Raw genomic sequence first — 6000 nt, forward strand, 5'->3', positions numbered from 1 at the left:
AGTGTGTATCAAGTCCTCACTTTATGATAAATCAATTGTATGTCAAGTCCTCACTTTTATAATAAAATAAGTTTTGTGTAAAGTCCTCATTTTGATTGCAAATAATTTTTTGAGAAAGTTCTTATTTTCAGAAAACCTAATTGAAGGGCAAGTAATCATTTTGATAAAAAAGAAGTGTGCATTAAGTCCTCACTTTTATGATAAATCAATATGTGTGTCAAGTCCTCACTTTTATAATGAAATAAGTTTTGTGTAAAGTCCTCATTGTGATTGCAAATAATTTTTTTAAGAAAGATCTTATTTTGAAAAAAACTAATTAAAGGGAAAATCATCATTTTGATAAAATGAAGTGTGTATTAAGTCCTAACTTTTATGATAAATCAATCTGTGTGTCAAGTCCTCACTTTTATAATAAAATAAGTTCTGTGTAAAGTCCTCATTTTGATTGATTAGAATGTTTTTGAGAAAAATCTTATTTAAAAAAAACTACATTGTAATTGAAGGAAAAGTATTATTTTGATCAAATGAATTGTGTATCAAATTCTCACATTTATTTGAGAAAATTATTATTTTCAAAAAAAATGATTGTAGGACAAGTCTTTATTTTCATCAAATGCATTGTGTGTCTTAAGTCCTCACTTTAAATTATATAAAGATTTTTGGGAGAAATTCTTTTTTGCAAACAACTAATTTAGGACAAGTCTTCATTTTGATAAATAAATTTTATATGAAGTCCTCACTATTGTAATAAAACAACAAGAAAATTCGTTTATTTGAAATCCCCCACCAAATAAATTGTGTTTATTTATGGGTGAATAACTAAAAGAAAGCTTATTTGTAGGGTTGTGCCTTTTCTTACTTATTTTGGAGTTACATCATACAAAAAACAAAGGTGAATATCTCTTATTTAAGAAAGTGTAGGGGTATGGTTCTTGTGCATGGAGCTTCTCCTTATTAATATCTATACGCCCATGAAGTTTCATGTTGAAATCTTGTATCATATCTGAGATATAGCCCTGAAAAGTTACATCATACAAAAACAACAAATTGCAATAACTCTCATTTAAGAAAGTAAAGGGTTATGGTTCTTGTGAATGGCACTTCTCTTCATTAATACCTTTACATCCATTAAGTTTCATGTTGAAATCTTGTATCGTATCTGAGATATAGCCCTGAAAAGTTACATCATACAAAAACAACAAAGAGCAATAACCCTTATTTAAGAAAGTGTAGGGTTATGGTTCTTCTGCACGGCACTTCTCCTCATTGATATCTATAAATTCATTAAGTTTCATGATGCAATCTTATAATTATAATTTCTGAGATATAGACCTGAAAAGTTTGTGATGGACAGACTAACAGACGACAGACTGACAGACTGACGGACAACACCAAAACTATATCCCTCCGCCTTTGGCGGGGGATAAAAATGTGTCAAGTCCTTGTTTACTTGACTTTGTGTTATTCTGTGATATAAATTGCATTAAACGTAACGAGAAAAAATTTCTTCTAAACAAACATTAATTTAACTAAACAATTAATACTGTGTGTCAGAACTGTGTTATCTAAAGATAATTGTTATTATTGCTGTTAATTGAGTACTTTATGAAAATAAACACTAAAATAATCAACACTTTGTGAGTTGCTTTTGCGCGACTTCCGAACTACGAACTGCGTCTCAAACACCAATCATCCACTGTTGCATAATGTATGTTCTATTATTTGTGTGACACACATATTGACATTTTCTAAACTGTATTACATAAAATTTCATTAAATATAAATTATGGTTTTGCTATACATGTACATGTATTGCAAAATGTCAAATGTTTGTTGTAGACTTAATTAGACTAATACCAATTGAAGTCTGTGTTGTTTTCATACATATAAAATATCAATTTTACAGATTTTTTGAAATAAAGTAGCTATTTAACATAACAAGCGGGCCATGATGGCCCTTAAGAGCTCATATGAGTTCACGGACACAAATTTACCTGATAGAAGTCATGAACTTAGAAAAAGAAAAATATGATAGACCTAAAAAAAAGACGTGTTCATAAGGCACAGTTGCCCCCACATTTCACTTTTGTCTCAAAACTACGCTTATGTCAAACACAACCTGTTAAAAGCCATATTTGACTATTGACCTGTAAATGCGACCTTGACCTTTGAGTTCAGCCTCCTCATGTTAGCCATTTGTCAGCATTAAATTTTGGAAGTCCCAGGCATAAAATTGCACTTCAATGCTAAGAGTATAATTAAACCATTACAATGTATCACATTATAATAAATATTAAATTTTATTTTAATGTGTTTTAAAAGGGAACAAATGTACGTGGGTCATTCAAAAGTTGTTGTCTGGTAACCTTTTGTTGATTTAGTTTTTCCAGGGTATAATCTACATGTGCGTCCCGCGTCTATGACGCCCAAATATCGAAATAGACGCATCGTTTTGAAATATGTGCATCCACTTGGACGCATTGCTGAACTGTATCCATTACCGCATACGCGAATCACGATAAGCACGAACCATCTTGTGTACGAGTCAAAAGTGTTGCAATGAACGCTGAGTTTAACCGAATGAGGCTCGAAGACTCCAGCAAGTCTTTTGATTGGCTCTAGTCAAGCCGCTGATGTATAATACAAACTAATTAGAATCGACCTTTGAAATAGAATGTGTTATGATATTTTCTCGAGTCCCCGGATGAAAACCTGCTTTAACTTTGTGTAACTTAGTCATATATAATACAGAAAAAATGCCTCCGAAATAAGGTGTGGAAGCTTAATCCAAAACAAACAAATCTGGCAATACCTTATATTTCTGAAAGTTTTATTTAAGTATAGAATTGAAATTTTCCTTTTACATAAAATGTCACGCAAAACCAGTACACTTGGGGCAATTTTAAGGATATTTTTCAATATATTTTGTTAATGAAGCAAGTTATTGAGAAGAACTTTCACATTTAAGTTAATCACATTGAAAAACTTCTGTAAGATAGAAACAAAACTCAAACATGCTTAATGGTAAGAAAATAAATGCATGTTTTATTTAGGCTTCATTATTTTCTAAATCACCCATATGATATGATGCGGCATTAGTCTTTACGGAATATAAAAAAATCAATCATTTTTTACCCGGAAATTGGCGCTGTAATAAATTTGCTATTCTGAGTGCTCTTTGACCGAGCTTGATTAGGAATTTTTGAAAACGCGCCATGGAGATTTTCTTTCACCATTAAAAATAATAGTTCACGGATTCAAACCATAATTCCTGATTAATATGTTGCTACAGTGGATTCCTGTTCTTAGCATACCAAGTCAGCAAAAATTATGCTAATAACAGGAATATGCTATTAACAGAAACACACATTTTAGCATAAATATAGCAACTGGGGGCATACAATAAGTCAAATCTGTTAATAATTGATAGTCAAAGTGAAATTTAAATGCAACATTGTAAATGATTGATGTTTAAGATCACTATTTATCAAATGGAATTGTATTCTAAGGTATTTGCATTTGCATTTGAGCATATTTTAGCAGATTTAAAGCATATTTTTTTGGCATTCTGAGAATTTACTATGCTATAAAGACTTTAAGTGAATTCTGAATATTGGGGTTAAAAATTATGCTATTAATAGAAGAAAAATACATTAAAATTTAAAGGAATTAATCTGTGCTTTGACATTCTATATGCTAATAACAGAAATATGCTATTATCAGGTATGCTAATAAGTGGAATCCAGAAATTATCCGTCTGACAGAATTTCCTAGCCTGTCAGACCAAACATCTGACAGATTATTTTACATTTAGCGGTGTCTGACTTGGCTTCTCACTTTTGAGTCCATGATGCTTAATGTTTTAGATTCAACACTAGTTTCCTCAACCTCACGACACCAGAGCTCCTGTGATGCAAATATACTTAAGTGGTATAAAGGGATATATTTTTTCCCCTGTAAATTGCGTTTAGTTCCTCACATCTGGTTAAAAACAAACCTGTTACCCTCCGATTGACTGTCAATTTAAACAGCAAACTCCAATACTTATTCCTGTTTGTATTCTTGTATAAAAATGTCCACAACATATGGGCGTAGTTATATGGGGACTGAATATTCAAATACATGTAGGTTAAGAAGTACAGTAAATGACATGGCAAATGCTGTTAGGACATATCATCATCCTTAATTCTAAACCAGCTATACATGACATTATTCTTAAGAGGGGCATTTCAGAATAAAGATAAAAAGATACGAATTTTCAATGAAAAAATTATTTCCTGCAAATATTTTTTATCTAAGATTATTTCCGACAAGACATGTTGTACAATAGCATGCCATGGTTAAAATGATTGTGTAATACAATGCCTAAACTCTTTCTGCAAAGTTTGGGGAAGTCTGCTTTAGGGACATTTAAATGGAAGGACAGATGAAAGGTAACTCATTATAGTGCCACCAGTGTAATTATTATGCAATTTTTTCGCAGTTCAGAGCTGAAAATAACATCCCAGAACTTAATTATGCACTGCCAAGTTATTCGATAAATGGTAAATTGTAAACATTTCAATTATGAAAAAAATTAACAATTTGTAATTCAGACACAACTCACATTTTACCTGTTGGCCTCTGTGAACAATAATTTACATTGAAATTGAGAAAAGTCCTCGAGAACTCAGTGCCCCAGATAATTATTTGGGAAATAGGGTTTTCACCCATTGATTTTGAAAAATAGGATGACTCCATTCTTCAAATAGAGTGAAATGAGTAATAAAAATGCATACCTTAAAATAATTGCTGATTTACTTCTGTTGACGCTGCACACTTGTATTGATTCAATAGAACTTTCAACTATCATCATAAATTTTAATAAACTGATGTTTCGTAATATCTTTAATCCTTGAAACTGTCCATGATATAAACTTAAAAAAATGTCGACAATTTCTAACCAAGGACATGCCTTTTTATACTTTTGACAGGTTTGTTCAGTCACAGACTTTCCATTTTTGGATGTCAACTCAACTGCTGTATACACAGTTTCTAACAAAATCGATAACACGAATGATTTGGCACTGGCTCTTGCTTTCTTTATTCGAAAAAAGTTTGTGATCGGCTGATATTTTGGCGCAACAATCTCGGACGTCTTTCGACCTCTCTTAGCTATTTTTATTGGAAGTGACTACAGGTACGGATCCGTACCTCTAGATTCTCGTTCTAGGGGTACGGATCCGTACTTCTAGCCAACACCACTAGGGTTTTGCTACAGGTACGGACCTCCCGTTTTCACATATTATATGCCCTTTTTCATAGTTAAATTGTTCCACACGTATGTTAGATTAATAACAACAAAGTATTTACCTTAATTTTAAATCAAATGCAATTTATCCGCTCGGCAGGACTCGTTTGTTTACATTGTTCAGGTCAGCAATAATAACCGAGGAATATCGGTTATGGTATAATCTATAACTGCTTCTGTACATAGTGAAAGCGTTGTCGTCTCGCGGATGAAGAGCGTTATAGTCTGACATAGTGACCATATGAGGTGCAACATAATAATTATTCCAAGTAAATTTGTTAAATGAATAATTGCACTTATGTCAGACTACATCCAGCCCACACCACGTGGACGCGCTCTTGTCCATGGAAATCATCCTCATACCATCATAACATATCATCCTCATATCATCATAACATATCATTAAAACCTTAATTAAAGTTTATCAGATAATAATAATAATAATTTTATCAGATATATTTGTTTCTTATATGAATATAATTTTCTCAACCTGGGATGACGTCACTTTCCCCACGAGACAAATATTTCCCGCTAGGTTTGTGACATTTTAATACAAAAGTTTACAGTGTTATGCTTTTTTAATTTGACCCCCGCTCTGTGAAAAGGGGGTTTAATGCATGTGCGTAAAATGTCACCCCATATTAGCCTGTGTATTCCGCACATGCTTATCAGGGACGACAATTTCCTTATAAACCAGAATTTTACTAAGA

Source organism: Dreissena polymorpha, chromosome 6 (genome assembly GCF_020536995.1).
Source record: "Dreissena polymorpha isolate Duluth1 chromosome 6, UMN_Dpol_1.0, whole genome shotgun sequence".
NCBI classification, from domain to species: domain Eukaryota; kingdom Metazoa; phylum Mollusca; class Bivalvia; order Myida; family Dreissenidae; genus Dreissena; species Dreissena polymorpha.